At 42.1% G+C, this 16,242-nt stretch overlaps 1 protein-coding gene across 1 annotated transcript in view; it reads left to right on the forward strand.

Annotated features, from left to right (window-relative positions):
- The window catches only part of pik3cb (phosphatidylinositol-4,5-bisphosphate 3-kinase, catalytic subunit beta), a 54,905-nt gene that overhangs the window by 12,490 nt on the left and 26,173 nt on the right, over positions 1-16,242 (forward strand). The window contains exon 2 of the mRNA XM_051397265.1: positions 2,682-2,761. The gene's annotated coding sequence lies outside the window, so the exon portion shown is untranslated. The remainder of the gene's footprint in view (positions 1-2,681; positions 2,762-16,242) is intronic.

Consider the following 16,242-nt stretch of genomic DNA (forward strand, 5'->3'; position numbering starts at 1 on the left):
TTGAAATGTAGGCAGATGGTAGTGACGGAGAGGCCTATGGACTGCCTAAGGCACTGTGTCTGCACATAGAGAGGTCATGTCCTTCACTTCCTGATCTTGATGTTTTGAGCCACAACACCACTTGAGTTTTGGGACTTGGGTTACTAGGTTTTTGAGAAGCTTGACATACCCATACCAATATTTGTATGAGGTGACTCAACAGCAACTGATGTTGACATTGTACACGTTTAATTGCAGTGGAGCTATGAGCTGGGCTGTATGCTGACTTTTTGAAGAAAAAGTTTGCTCCTTTTGTTGCTTGAGAATTAGAAATGTTGTAGTACAAACAATAATTCTGAGATTAAAACATCTTTTATATTTCTGGTATTACGGCTCCAACCATTGTTTTCTTTGCTGACAATCTGGCGATTATATTCTTGATTTAAAATTTAAAAAATGTTTTATCTATAAAATGTCAGAAAATAGTTAAAAATACCCACAAGGGCATCTTGTCCATATTCCTTGTTTTATCCATAAACTGTATAATAAATAGTGGACGTAGCAGCCGGGCCTGAAAAGTGAGGCCCAAATGGTAACCTTAAACAAGTGCAAACCTATTGAAATGATTTTAGGTGAGAAATAGGCAACACAGTAACAGAATCAGTATTTGATCAGCACTGCCTAGTTTGACAGTTTCCTCCTAGTTCTAAGATCTAAGTTTGGTTTAAGACACTTCCACGTTGGCTTCATTTCACAGACCCAGAAGCTCTGTCCATTATTTATGCTGTCAATGACCGTAAACCTGAATTCTTTGTAATGGCCAGCAGGGGGCGACACCACTGATCGCAAAAAGAAGTCCGATTGTAAACGACCCTACATTTCACTTGATTTATTAGTTCAGTAATCAGTTTCCTAATGAGTTTATGGTCTCAATTGCTGGTTTTCAAGTTATGCAAGTCACAGCATCAAATGATCGACCATTTAGAGTAAAACAGACCTAAAGCAGGGTATGGCTTTAGGGCTACATTGGGATTGACAAATAACTGCCACGGCCTGTCCACGGGCTCACAGTCAGATCCTATCAGGGTAGATGTGTAGCAGTCCTCCCCAGCTCCACCGTCTCGTCCAAATATCATCTCACTCTCCAAAATAAGAAACTGGCGACGGCCATAATGCCAAACTTGAATCCTCAAAATGGTAGACCACAAGCCAATGCGTGGTGTCAGGGTAGGTTCACCTTTAGTTATATCTCACCAACAGTCCAAAGATACAGTCTTCTATCACATACAACAACAAACATGAGCAAATCCTCTTATTTGCGATGCTGAAACCAAAGATTGCATAGCATTTATGTTTGAAAAAGCCAATTCATAGATTTATCTATATAATATCCAATTAATCTTCTGTTAATGAAGCAATCTATTGATTGACCAAGCGCTTTAGATCTAACTGTGATTGTTATACTGAGGTGAAAAACATAGCATAGGAAGGTAAGAGATTAAACGTGTTTCATTAACCTTGTGTTAATTTTGTCTGTACAAGTAATATCAAGTGAAATATTCAACCAGGAAAGCATAAAACATTGACAGAAAAATAGTAATAAGCTGTACTGATAGATTTTGCTCTGGTTAAACACAAAGTTAATACATTAACAATAAATGCGGCCGGATGTTAACAATAGTTTGACTCAGATTTCTTAGAAGAGGACTTTCACTTGACCGCAGCATTAGTTGCGTGGAATTCCTTTTGACACTTCTGATTGTATCTGTAAGACTTTTATTTGGAGTGCTAAAAGGATTCAACACTTTGTCGATGTGACTCAGACTTTCTTGTAGGTGTGATTGATTTATTTATTTTTTCACCATGAGGCCTTTTGCCCCCACTCACAAAAAAGGACATTTCTTTACTTGCCTTTTCAGCCACTTCAGGCTACAGTGAACATGTCTGTATCAGTGGCTGTTGCAAACAAGTATGTTAGAACTGATAAACATGAGTGGAAACAGTGAATCATACACTGTTGTTTTTAGACAACGTGCTCATTCAAATTATGTCGCTCATATACATCTGCTTGTTTCAGAATTGCCAGTTTACATTTTCAGACTTTCCAGAATTAAAAAATGCCTGCCAGATGAATATTGTTGTGCAGGCAATATCCCTTCTCAGTGATTTCTAAAATTATCTCCAGTAATTTGAGTGAAAGGGAAATTATTAGGTATCATAGAAACGAGAGGCAAAGGGAATAGACGGTAAGAAAAGAATGAAAGTGAATGAAAGGTCAGTAAGGGCATTTTGCTTTGAGTGCTCTGTTCTTTCTGTTGTCTTATCTCGATTGACAGGGCAGCCGGGGCCTCTTTGTGTGTGTGTGTGTGTGTGTGTGTGTGTGTGTGTGTCTGTGTGTCTGTGTGTCTGTGTGTCTGTGTGTCACACGTCTTCAGTGCATAGTCTGTCACATACAGAGCAAAACCTGCCTTGTTCTGTTTCCATTCTGTGTTAAATCAGCCACTTTCAGCCCTTTCCTCTTTATTTACTTGTTCTTTAACTTTCTCACCTTCTTACTATATGAAAAGACACACACACACACACACACACACACACACACACACACACACACACACACACACAAATAGCTCCCAGACATCTGCCACATTTTGTGGTTTCCCCCTCCCCTAACAGTCAGTTTGTTCTGTCCCCTTGTCCATCAGATGCAGTGCCCCAGCCGCTATCCAGACACCCCCAGCGAGGAGCAGAGGCACAGGAAATAAGAGACTTCAGAAAACAGCAGGTAAAACCTGTGTGTGTGTGTGTGTGTGTGTGTGTGTGTGTGTGTGTGTGTGTGTGTGTGTGTGTGTGTGTGTGTGTGTGTGTGTGAGTGTGTGTGTGTGTGTGTGTGTGTGTGTGTGTGTGTGTGTGTGTGTGTGTGAGTGAGTGAGTGTGTGTGTGAGTGAGTGAGTGAGTGAGTGAGTGAGTGAGTGAGTGAGAAAGAGAGAAAGAGCATGCTGTATCTTGTAATCATCTTAGCCTACTTAACCTGTGATGCTGCTGTGCGTGCATGTGTGCGTGTGCAAGTGGGAGAGGAGGAATGGAGCGCTGACTTGACTGGAATCTGGGAGAGTAGGCCCCGTCCTGACAGGCGGGGAATGTGTGGAAGTCAGCCAGCATGCTTTATTTTCATGTTAGAGATCAGTGTTACACACCTGAGTACATGCTCACTGGATCCCCTTTGACGTATTATATCCTCCTGTTTAACTGTCTGGACAGTACAACAAAATAGGTCCTGTGTTGTTGTTTTTTAATGATTTTTTTCTTGTCACTACAGCTAGGCATTGTATAAAAATTAGCAGCATATTTTTGCGTCCTTTCATTTTCTCTTGTCGCTTTCTTGGCTCTAGTGGACATTGTAAAGTCTGAAGTGTTTCATCTGATTTCAGTTATTGCTGCAGTTGGAAGTCATTTTCTTGTCACATGTATTGTACCTTGTGCCATATTTAGCCAGACTTTGGACTCTTTATGTAACAGTGTTGTCCTTAGAGCAGGAAATAATGTGCTGTATAATACTGTATAGTATTGTTTGTGTGTGTGTGTGTGTGTGTGTGTGTGTGTGTGTCTGTGTCTGTGTCTGTGTACACTGATCAGCCATAACATGATGACCAACTGGGCACCCTGGTGGTCATCATGTTCTGCAGTCCCAAACGCAACAAACTGTGATGCACTGTGTGTTCTGACACCTTTCCATCAGAACCAGCATTAACTGTTACAGCAGTTTGAGCTACAGTAGCTCGTCTGTTGGATCGGACCACACGGGCCAGCCGTGATCCTGTCTCCGGTTCACCGGTTTACTTTCCTTGGAGCACTTTTGATAGGTACTGACCACTGCAGACTGGGAACACCCCACAAGAGCTGCAGGTTTGGAGATGCTCTGACCCAGTCGTCTAGCCATCACAATTTGGCCCTTGTCAAAGTCACTTAGATCCTCACGCTGCCCATTTTTCCTGTTTCTAACACCTCAACTTTGAGGACAAAATGTTAACTTGCTGCCTAATATATCCCACCCACTGACAGGTGCCATGATAAACAGATAATCAGTGTTATTCACTTTACCTGTCAGTGCTCATAATGTTATGGCTAATCGGTGTTTGTTTGTATATATAGTGTAGGAAATGATGTGCAATACTGTATAGTTTAGTTTGGTGATTGGATGAAAGATGAATGTGTAAACTTAACCATTAAAATACTGAACTGTGGCAATCCCAGCACTACTGACCCAATTTGTCTATCCCTGGTTATCACAAGTGGAGTGTATCAAGTGCAGAATAGTTTGTTCCTTACAGTTTGTCGTTTTTTCCTGTCGTAACTCACCACATGCTCTCCTGCTCCTTTACCTTTTTGCATATGAAAGCTGAAACAGTTGATTCATTCATTAATCAATTGACAGAAAATGTATCTGCATGAACTTTTATAATGTAAAAGACTTTATAGGCCAATTGATTAATCAATGAATCAAGAAAATAGACAGATTACTTAGTGATACAAATATTAATTTGTTGCAGCCCTAAGGCATATTGCAGTTTTATTTCCTGCTGTTCTTCACCATGATGGCATGTGTGCCAGCTGCAGAAGCTCACAGAGCAAACAGTCTTCACTTCCTCCTCCTCTCAGATGTAATGCTTTATAAATGTGGTATACAGGTGCAGCTTTGACAGCTATCAGCATAGAACCCACATTTCCTGCTGTCAATCAGTGCCAGTGGCCAATAACTACCAATAATCAGTACAGATGCCTCCCACCTGCGCTCTGTTTGTCCCCCCACCCTTCCTTCCTTCACTCCTACTCAAATGCGGAAAAATAGCATGATCCAATTACTCATGCTGTGTTCTGTCTCCGGTGATCTTCCCACCGATCACCACAGAGCAGAGGGTGTTTTAATGGCACTGGAAGATCATCACATAGCTTCTCATAAGAAAAATGAGGAACATCTGTTCTGACTGTTTTTTTTCCCCCAGAAATGACCTCTTGAGTTTTCTTTTTCTTGCTCTCAGTATTAACATCAAGCAGTATGTTGAAATTCTTTGACTCACAATCCTAGGAAGCCCTGCCCATGGTGTGTTTGGGTGGCATTATTCTTATGGCACTGACCTTGCTACCAGAGGTATTATAGAGGTTGTGTATAATTAGACTAGCCTGTGTTTTCAGCTGGACAATAGAACATGTACTGATACTGTTAAGTAATTACAGATAGAGAGTAAAGTCAGGCTGTTTACTTGTGTGCTACACTATATTTTCTGTCTGCAGTAACGAGATCCACTTGCGTGTCTGTCTCTGTAGATAACAAAGATAGTACACTATATTTGGCATTGATTCTCGTGGATGACATTGGCCTGTGTGTGTGCTTTATTATTAGTTAAACAGAAACCCCCGCTGTGGCAGGGCAGTGTGTGTAGAGTTGAGCAGCCCAGACAGATAGATGGATGTATAAAGTGGAGAGGCAGACATCAGCGTCATGCACAGCGTCAGTGTCATTTACCGCAGCTAAGTATTCCCAGCAACCCAGTCACCTCTATAGCGAGATGACAGCCGGAGCCAAGAAATGTCTCCCATTTCCAGGCTTGTGTGTGTGTATAGGTCTGTGTGTGTGTGTCATTCAGTGCCAATGTGTGGCCCTTTGTTTATGAGGGAGATAAATGGTGGTTTGGCAAGATGCTGGAGACCAATACTGAAAAATCAGCAGTGTGTGTGGGAGCCATCCCCGCTACATTCACGGGAGCGCTGTGTTATTTTTGTCCATTTCTCTCTAGTCTTTCCACCGCTTCATGATATCATCAGCAGCCGCAGACCTGTGGAGGCTGTTTGTGACGAGCTGAAATTATCTTTAAGTCTATTTTCAAACTTCTCACTTTTCAAGAGTCTCGCTGCAGTGAGTTGTGCTTCTAGCAATGACCTTAAACGACCTCTCAATCAGCCCTGTTGTTCCTCGCTGAACTTGTTTTTCACATAGTTCTATCGGACTCCTCTGTTGTGGTTTTAAATGATGTTGCTGTCTCTGTGCAGATTAGAGTTTGTTGAAATACATTGTCGTTATAATAATACTGAAACTGACAACAGCACATTCTACGGATCACAAATAGAGCTGAAATTTTTAGACCAGGGGCTTTCAAACTGTGCGGGGCACCTCCCCGGGGGCTTGGGAGACTTGCAAGAGGGGCACAGAGAGAGAGAGAGACATGAGACAAATGCATGCCGGTGACCTAAAAACACCAGGACGTTAATTATTGTAGTTTGGCCTGATGATTTGTCCCGTTTATCAACACAGTCAGCAGTTGGAAAACCCTAGGCACCTGATTGCCCCAATTTGTTCTTGGAGTCATACCTCAGTCAAATCTGAACACACAAACAATACTCATCTTTGCATCACAAATTTTCACTGACGAAAACTTTTAAAGTCATGATGATGGGAATTTTTTTGTGGTCTGTACCAAACATCTAGAAAGCCATGATCTGTAGGCCAGGACATCTCTTCAGAACTACAGTACTCATTTTACCTTTTATGAACTTCAATTTGCCAATTGCCAAACAAAAGTTAATCAGCAACTATTTAGAGAATAGTTTCATTGCTTAACTCATTTTATTTATTTAGCTTCTCAAATGTGATGTTTCCTGGTATTCTGTTATAAACAGCTGAATATCTTTGGGTTTGGGACTGTTTGTTAGACAAAACAACCAATCTGGAGATGTCACCTGGGGCTCTCGGAGCTTGCGAGGGACATTTTTTGCTGTATTTTTTGCATATTATTCGATAATTTGGGCTGGGCCAAAATAGAAAGAGAAAATAATCTGTAGCTGCAGTCATAATCATACATATTTATTTATAGTCATTAAGTAGATCTAATAATAAGAAAGGTTAATGTTGTCTTCAATGGAAAAAATATTAACCTCAAGTTAAAAAAAAACATGTCCACGTGTTCACTCCCTAATGATAGCTGTTCATTGTTTCCTCTTTGTCAGAGTTTCCAAGGAAGGCTTCCTCTGTCCTTTTTTAAAAAGCTGTTGTGTCAAATGGAACAAAGGCTAATCCTTATGTCACCCTCATAGAGCAGCTGTTAGTACACCATCCTGCTCAACATCAAAACAACCATTGCGACCACCTCCAGTCAGCCTGCAATATTGCCTGTGATCATTGGATGCTGGGGCTGCAGGAGGCTGGAGCTCTCAGCCATCCAGTTATTCAGCTATTTATCCAGTATAGAGGAGAGACGAGGAAGTAGCGTGAAGTAAAGCGTTCAACATAGTTAGTCATGTTTTGATGATATCAAGTTTATTTAGAGTAGGATTTATTTTTGTAAAAATATTCTAAGCAGTTGCCTTGTCTGCATTGATTGTCGAGAGCAGGCGAGGCAAAGAAGACATTAGCAGCATGCGTCACCATATGCATGTGCATTTAATTTCTTCATTTCCTGTTTCTCCGAATCAGATTGGCAAGGCAACCTTTGCATGTGTGGGTTTGCTCTCCCTGTAAGGCTCCCTTGTGTCTGTAGTGCGAGTTTATCGGAGCTTACTTTGAATAATGACCTGTGGTTGTGATATGAGTTTGCATAGCCTTTAGCTTTTCAGTAAAGCTACGGTAAACATCAGCTATGTTTGTGTGCTTTGCTTGCACGTCAGAAACGCTGGGGTATATTTACTGTAGTATTGACTTTAATTGGGAGTGCTTAGACTTTAAAAAAAGCACCTTATTTGCATGTGCTTAGACATCGACCCTTGTGGCCGTGTGTGTGTGTGTGTGTGGGTGGGTGTTTGGAAGCTACTGAAGGTGTGAGTAAGCCGCCTGGAGCTGCAGATCCCACACTGCGAAATACATTAAATCATGTGAGTGTAGTTGTTTATTGTAGGGGGGCACTGTGTGACCAGCGCCATGTGACCCTGCTGCCCCCTCCAGCCCCAGTGTTTTTACTGGAACTCAGTGTGTGTGGGTGTGTGTGTGTGTGTGTGTGTGTGTGTGTGTGTCTGAGAGGGTTGGTTGTGAGGGTTGATGGGGGCAAGGGCATTACAAGGGCAGTGTTTGTGCAGGGCACGGGACTGTCCTCGCTGACACGCACGTACACATACAAACATGCACACACACTTGCCAAAAACAGAGGCTTATTGTGGACACCCAGCCCAGTCGGGTCCACGCACTACAGTCTCACATTGTATCAGCCGTTGCCTCTCCATCTCTTCCTTTCTCTTATCTTTCTCTCTCATTATCCATCACAAATTACTTTCTCTGTTTTTTTCTTCCTCTCTGTCACCTCCCTCCACACACTGTTTTCAACTTTTATTCTTGTCTCCGACATCACACATTCATACCTGTACCTCAGTTCATCAGGCTCTCATTTGCTTCCCTTGTTCCCTTCTTAAGGGCTGTCATCCTCTTTTTACCTTTCAACCGCCCCTTCCTCATGACAGACTCCTCCTCCAATCATCTTCAATCGTCCCCCCGACCCCTCTTCCGTTCTCATCTCTGAGGGAGGTGTGAAAAGTCTGACAGTTGAGTCATGGAGAGAGATCGGCGTTAGTGCTGCTTACATTGATGTCTGTGTGTAGCCTGTGTGCTTTTCCTCACTTGTCTTGTGTCTGTGAAGTGAATCAGGCTCTGTGGAGAACATCACACTTGCACATCTGATTTGCTCCCTCACCGCGCTCTCACCCCCTCCCTCACATACACACTGACAGAGATGGAAGCTAATAAGATTAACTCATAATCCATCTTTATTATGCAGACTATCTGCATAACAATTAAAATCCACATATCAACTTAGTCTTGAATTATCAACAATGCAATCACAACTTCTCAAGGCTAATCACTGTACTTGTGTCTTGTACTTTGCAATATTTTACTGCTCTGTAATTTTCTTAAGATGCAAGCTAATTGATATTCTTGAGGTAAGTTACCATGGTCACTAATGCAGCAGTTATTATCTCATATAGCCATTCACTCCTCCTTTGCTCCGTCGATTGCTAGCCCTCTCCTTACAGTACCTTACTTTGTATCCTCACCACTGTCCCAGTGTGGTCTCTTGAACATTATATATTTTCTTTACTACAGATATTTTCACCACTCTCTAGCAGTTCTGTTAGTTTGCCTGCTGACATTGACGGCTCACATATTATTATATTTAAATATGTACATTTTTGTGTTATGAAGGCAGATTGAGCACACATACAGTACTTAAAGTCTGTTCACTTATTTATTAAATGTCAAATATTATTTCAAGCTATAATGGCTTTTTATGAAGTCAGACTTCACAACATTGTCATTTGATGTTAAATATAAATATTTGTGTAAAATGGTTAGACCTCCCTCTTCACATTGTTTGATGTGATTTGTATAGAGAATTTTGTGACACTGAAAGTAATAAGTAACTAATAATGAATAGTGTTATACATAAAGTATATTATCCTCTTCACTTAGAGATATTTTGATGCTGTTTGCTGCTCTGTGAATTGTGTATCGCAGATTTGCCTGTATTGTGACAATGATTGTGACACCATCATTTGGTCAATGAATCATGGTAGTTCTGTGTCCTGTAATTCTGATCAGCACATTGAAGCACATGAAGAGATTTTTTTCTATTGAGGTTTGATTCTTGTAGTGCTTCTTGTTGTAGTAGTACAGGTAATGTTGTAAATAAATCAATGAGTTTTGTTGCTTTATGGCAATATTGGATTTACAGGGTTTTTGGATCGATATGATGATTTACTTTATCACTATTTATATTATTACAGTTAAATATACATATACACAGTTTATTGGGTAAACCTAGCCAAAACTAATGCAGTTTAATACAGCAGCCCTGCTTTAATCCCACTTTCATAAAGGTTTGAATGTTTTTCGTTGCAACTGAGAGTACGCTCCATGATTGAAGATTTCCTCCATGAGTCAGCCCTTGTGGGAATGACTCTGCTCTAATTGCCACACCCACTTGCACTCATGGATAACACAGTTCAGTATGGACAGTGTATTCCAGGCATGTTCAAACTAATGCAGCCTTTTAAGTGGAACTTGTGAGATCATGTTTTCATCATGGGAAGTTTAGTACGTAATATTCTTGGTGTTCAAGTGGTTTAACTTGTGAAACCACTGTTGCTAGGCAGCTGATTTAATAAAAAATAAAAAGCTGCCTTGTTCTTTCTTTTTTTGAAGTGACGATTGGTTGTGTTTTCTGCATTTCAGTGTGCTGTTGATGTTGAAGGCATGTTCTGTTCACACCCCAGAGTGATGTGACTGCAGGTGTTAGTGTTGTGGAATCGCACATGGGCCATTTGTATCATTCTAAGTATGCATATTTGCTGTGCTGTGTTAAAACAAGGCAATGGAGCAGTTGTATAAATGACCGAAATCAAACATCCACAAAAGTGATGTGACTGCGTCTTTATTCTCCCTGTCACAGTTCATTCAGGCCAATTGCACACACACAGCTACAACTTGCATACACGCACGGACGGTCCTCTACAAGCAGCGGCTACCTACAGCTGCAGAGCTCAGTCTATATTGCCATTAGTGAGTATTGTTGGAGGGACTGTGGTGTGCATGAAAAGGGATCTGTTCCCATTGCTCTCCCTCTCCTGACTCCCCACTATCTATCCCGCTGTGTCAACTGAGTGACCTGCTCCTCCCGATGCAGATTCAGAAATAGATGGCGAGGAGTGCACATTAGACCCCCTAATGTCATTCAAACTTGATATAGTCACAATGCAGACTAACACTGTCACAACCTATCTGGCAGAGTGACTCATCATGGGGTCACAGAAAGAGGTACATTGATGTGTTCGTGCACAGTTGTCACATGAGATTGATGATGATGTGCAACCTTCTTCTCTTACCTATGATGTAACACTAGGCAATGGATTGGATATGGTTAGTGTCACAGTAGATTAATGGGCATGTAACAAATGTCACTTTTATCACAGGTGAATTGCAACCATCTTCATCGTAATGCAGTAGGAACTTTGGACTTGCTCAGCACAAAATGCCTCAGTGACAACGCCATATTGCATTATTCAAGCTGTTCGTGCCCATGAAGTCATGATTGTGAAGTCACAGTGATGCTGGATGAAACTGAGTACATCTTCCCCTCTCATCCCTGTTTAGTCACCAGAGAGAGCCTATGTATTCGCCTATACTCTATAGACGTTAGCAGCAGCTAGTTACAGTGGCAATGTACACATCAACTGTGCTAAGACTGTTTGTGTGTGTGTCTGTGTCTATTTCCTTCAGTTTTTCTCCTTTTTACTGTTACTACTCTTGTCCTGCCGCCTCTAAAATTCACTTTGCTCTCAGTCTGAACACAGCTTTTGATTTGAGATGGAAGCTGTCCTTATTTTGCCCTAATGACCAAAATCTGTTGAAATAATCCTTTTAGATAGGAGGCATGGTGGTGAAGTGCGTGCTATGGATGGTTATCCTTACAAGAAGCCATGCAAAGAGATTTTATATTCTTTCACTCCTCTTAATTGAGATCACATTAATTTGGCTAGAAAACTGTAAACAACATTTAAAATAGCTCTTCAGGAATAAGAATAACAGCTTAGCCTGTGATTCAGCATTCATCATCTTTTTATGAATGACTGTCGGGGACTTTTGCTATGGTTGTTGTTTGTCACTCATTTCCTGTCTAGTGTCATTGCTTCCTGCCTGAGAGGCGGGCATGTGCCACTGTGTCACTGGAGGTGGTTAGCACGATGGAGCGCTGTGAGCTGTCTGGATGTGGTCGGTTCACACATACATACACCTTACAAACACAAAAATACACTCGCCCACACACTATCTCACTCATTCACTTTATTCACATTTCCTCTCGGATACCGTATATACAGAGACGGTTTGTCGGCAGTAGCTGTGAGAATATTTTTACAGGGGATTTGGTTTCATGACACTTCCTCATTTCTAGTTCCTGTAGGAAATAGCACGAAGATGATGAGTTGATGGGTAACAGATGAAACCGATCCCTGCAGAGGAACTAAGCCACTGAAGCATGAAATAATTGTAGGATGCAGCAAAGATTAAAAAGAAAAAAGCAGATACACTTGAGAGGTTGAACTTAATGCAAACACACTGCAGTCACTTGTACAAACAAATATTCATACATGCACCCTCACAAACATGTCTAGTCACTGGCCCATTCACAGTGTGTCAGAGTTAAAATGACCGTTACGCTTGAGTGTGTGTTTACTGTCTACAGCCACCACCTACGTCCACTCCTAAATACAGTAAGTGCTAGTATTACTCGACTGGTGACTCACACACACACACACACACACCAGCTGACCGCTTATCCACACGCCACCCAGACAAACACATACTGTTGAGCTTAACAGCTTTTCTGTTAACCTACACACACGCGCACACAGAGGCCAACACACACTAATATTCAGTCCGATTTGAACACAGTCAGTATATTGTGCACAAAGCTACAAAGACTGCTCATTCATCTCCAGAACTCTGACAGGTTACGTTGCTCTGCGGGAGTCACCTGAGGTGTTTTTAGTAATCAGAAACAAAGAGAAAAGGTATTCCCTGAATACCCCACGCACTGTTGCTGGGATAAATATTTGTGTCTGTAGACAGAATGTTTTTAAGCATAAGAATCGAGAACAAACTGTGTGCGTACAGTACAGTAGCATCCAGCTCTGTTGTGTTACGCCTTCATTAAGGGTGGGTATCACACTGTGCCACTGTGGTTAGTGGCTGAAAGCGAAACAAGATTGTGGTGGCGGCAGTGACGTGCCAGTGATATCAAACACAACAATTTTTTTTCTGAGATAAACTTTGTCTGTCCATTGACTTATCTTTTCAGCACAGATAAATATGATCACTTGACTTCTCTGGTTTTGTTTGGTTCTGTGAGACACACTGAAAGTGTCCATTAAATAACATATGTACACAGAAAGCCTGATGGAGCCATAGGAACCTTTTTTTATTTTTTTTTCATTTGCATAGACACGATCCCACCTACACACACACACACACACACACACACACACACACACACACACACACACACACACACACACACACACACACACACACACACACACACACACTGCGCTTGCCCAGAAGTGGAAATGCTGACTCAAGCAGTCTCACTGTTGTCTCCATATTCATTTACAGGAGTACAGTGTTTGTAGTGGGGAGGTGAAGAGGTCTTAGATCCTCTTTGTGAAATATATTTTTAGCACAGTGTGGAAGAAAATGTGTCACAGGACCCTTAATCACCAGGCTTGACCTTTTATACACACACACACACACACACACACACACACACACACACACACACACACACACACACACACACACACACACACACACACACACACACACACACACCATTTATGTTAGCCCTTCTCTCATCAGTCACACCCACAGACGCGTGGACACACACTCCATTGTGGACAGCCTCACAGGCCTCTTACTGTCAGACAGAGAGAGCTTTAGAAAGAGAGTGCTGAGTAACACTAGTGTTTAAATAACCATAAATGCATCTGGGCATTAAAGCCTTGACAACATGTCACTGTCACTGGTTCAGAGGAACTACTCCCATTACCAGCAATGATTTGCTTCTTCTGTATTATGAGGTATGGCTTGGTTGCAGTCGAGTGTATGCTGGGGGTTTTGTTGGTATGTGTTCTCGTCTACCTGTGGAAGTCAGTGGCATTTTCACAAAACCCAAACCAGTTTGTCTTTCAGGCATGCTTCCCTCTGATCTACCAACTCACCTTTACATTGGTGACACACCCCTCTCCAGATATTTGATCAGACATGAAGTTTCAAAGATGTGAACAGATGACGGTTCTCTTTCATCCCAGCTGTGTGCTGAGTTTGTGAAAGGAAAACAAAAAGGGCACATTTGGAACAATAATGAATGTCCTTCATTAATTTAGACACCAAATTGCAGTTATTCCGTCAAATTTCAGCTGTTTTTTTTTTTACATAAATATAAGATCTGCCTTGGTTTGCACAGAAAACAAGCAAATGTGAGCTGGATCATATTCCTGCACCTTCAAACACAAGTAATCATCAAAGTGTGCCTGGGAGCTTTGGACTGAAGGCTCCATAGTGAAACATCGTTTTGCTAATGTTTGCTAACCGAACGGATACCCTTCAGGCTCTTCTGTTTGTTGTCACATGAAACTCTCTCTTTCTCCCTGATCTTGCAAACCCACTTGTTCTCCTCTGATCCAGCCACTGAAACCTGACCTCGCAGCAGACCTCTGGCTGTCTGCCACCACATCCTCAATAACCCCGCTCACCTGTGTATATACAGTGTGTTTGCATGTGTGTGAGAGAGAGAGAGAGAGAGAGAGAGAGACAGAGGGAGGCCGAGTGTGTCGGCATCACAGTTGGATGAGACAGTATTAAAGCTGTCTGGTGTGAAAACGTCATTCTAGAAGCCCATAATTAATGAAACAAGTGTTTATGTGCATAGACGTGCATGCACATGTACTTGCTCATCCATCCCTGAGCACCCAGTGTTGTCAGCGCATCAGACAGACATGCTGGGTGTCATGTTACTTTTCATGTGTGTAACTGTGCACCTTTTGTGACGTTACAGGCCCGCCATTGTCTGCCCTCTAACTGTTGTTTTTTGAATGGTTTCTTGTATTGTTGCGTATTTTTCTTGTTGCCGCCTGGTAGTGTGTTTGTGTCAGTGAGTAAAACATTGTCTTGCATAACTAGGAGTTATTCCCTACGTGAAAATTCCTATGTAGTATAATACGTGTGGTTGTGTCTGTTGTGTTTAACTGATTTTGTCTGCATCACCCCTTATCACATGCAATAACTGCAAAGTCCCTTAAGAGATGTTCAGACAGCAGTCTACAGTTTGAACAGCACACAGAAACACACATGAGATTGTGTCCATTTGCATGGCTGATAATGTTAAGTGGCTGAGATCGTGGCTCCAAATGCACAGCAGATACTGCACCATCCTCAGGCACGTGGCACAACAACGGCTCATCTGCTGTTAGCTCGAGCACTTAACTTAGAGGGGGAAAGACCATTAGAGGCAATCAGGGCTGTCATTTTTAATGGGCGGACCGAGACGAAATGGAGATGGACCTGTGGCCTAGTGGAAGAGTTAATGTACTAGGCCACTTGAGGACTAGGTAATGAGAAAAAGGCAGGTGGAAGTGGTGTGACGGTACAGCTGTGGTTGAGGCCTGAGCCCAAATGGAAACCAGGCTGTGGGCTTTTTTTACACCAGCAGCTGGGAAGCCACTTACTGCAGCTCAATGGAACTTGCTGCAGTTAACATGCATGTGTTTATGGGTCCACATGTGTGCATTTGTTTGTTTAGTTTACTTTGTTGTTTTTTTGTACTTGACTTGCATGTTTACACAGTTAGATTGCATGCACTGAATCCTGAGATATAAGTCTTCTGCACGTCTCACTGGCAGACAGAAATAGCCTTCCTCAGCCAGTGCTTTTGAACATGTAGAGAGAACCTGTGGCAGGCTAACCCCCTCCTGCCTTACTTGATAATTATCTTTGCAGCAGCCGGTGTGTGTGTGTGTGTGTGTGTGTGTGTGTGTGTGTGTGTGTGTGTGTGTGTGTGTGTGTGTGTGTGTGTGTGTGTGTGTGTGTGTGTGTGTGTGTGTGTGTGTGTGTGTGTGTTCAGTGTGTGTGTGTGTGTGTGTGTGTGTGTGTGTGTGTGTGTGCACTGTGCACTGTGCATTAGCATGCACTTTTATACATGCATTATCCATCTATAAGTGTGTGTGTGTGTGTGTGTGTGTGTTCTCTGCCGCAGGGACTAGATTGTCAGATGTGGGGAGGGCAGGCTGACCTTTTGTTCTGTTTGCTTAGTGGGCATTCCTCTGAGCACTGGCCCTCACCCAACTTAAAGCCAGTGTCCACACACTGGACTCAGCACAGTGCTGCCCCCTCAGGGACACACTGACACTGAATAATTTGCATCTGTCAACTTGTTGTTAATGAAAAGAAGAATTGCAAGAGTGCCTGTGCAGTTATATTGATAGTTTAAACCAGGTTCAGATGAGCCTAAACAATTGAGTTAGCTTTGATGAATGGTCTAATGGCTTTCTGGAATCCCAGCCTGAGCTGCAAGTTGTCCAGGAAAGTGTTAGTCATGACAACATGAGAATGTAACATGTTTCCATGAGAATGTAACATGTTTACATGAAGTGTGTTTGTCTTTAGGTTGGTTGCATTGTATATTAAAAGAAATGAAATAGTTTGCTTTCTGTGAGTTCTTAAGTTGTTATTTTGTC

The sequence above is a fragment of the Dicentrarchus labrax genome, unplaced genomic scaffold, assembly GCF_905237075.1.
Source record: "Dicentrarchus labrax unplaced genomic scaffold, dlabrax2021, whole genome shotgun sequence".
NCBI classification, from domain to species: domain Eukaryota; kingdom Metazoa; phylum Chordata; class Actinopteri; family Moronidae; genus Dicentrarchus; species Dicentrarchus labrax.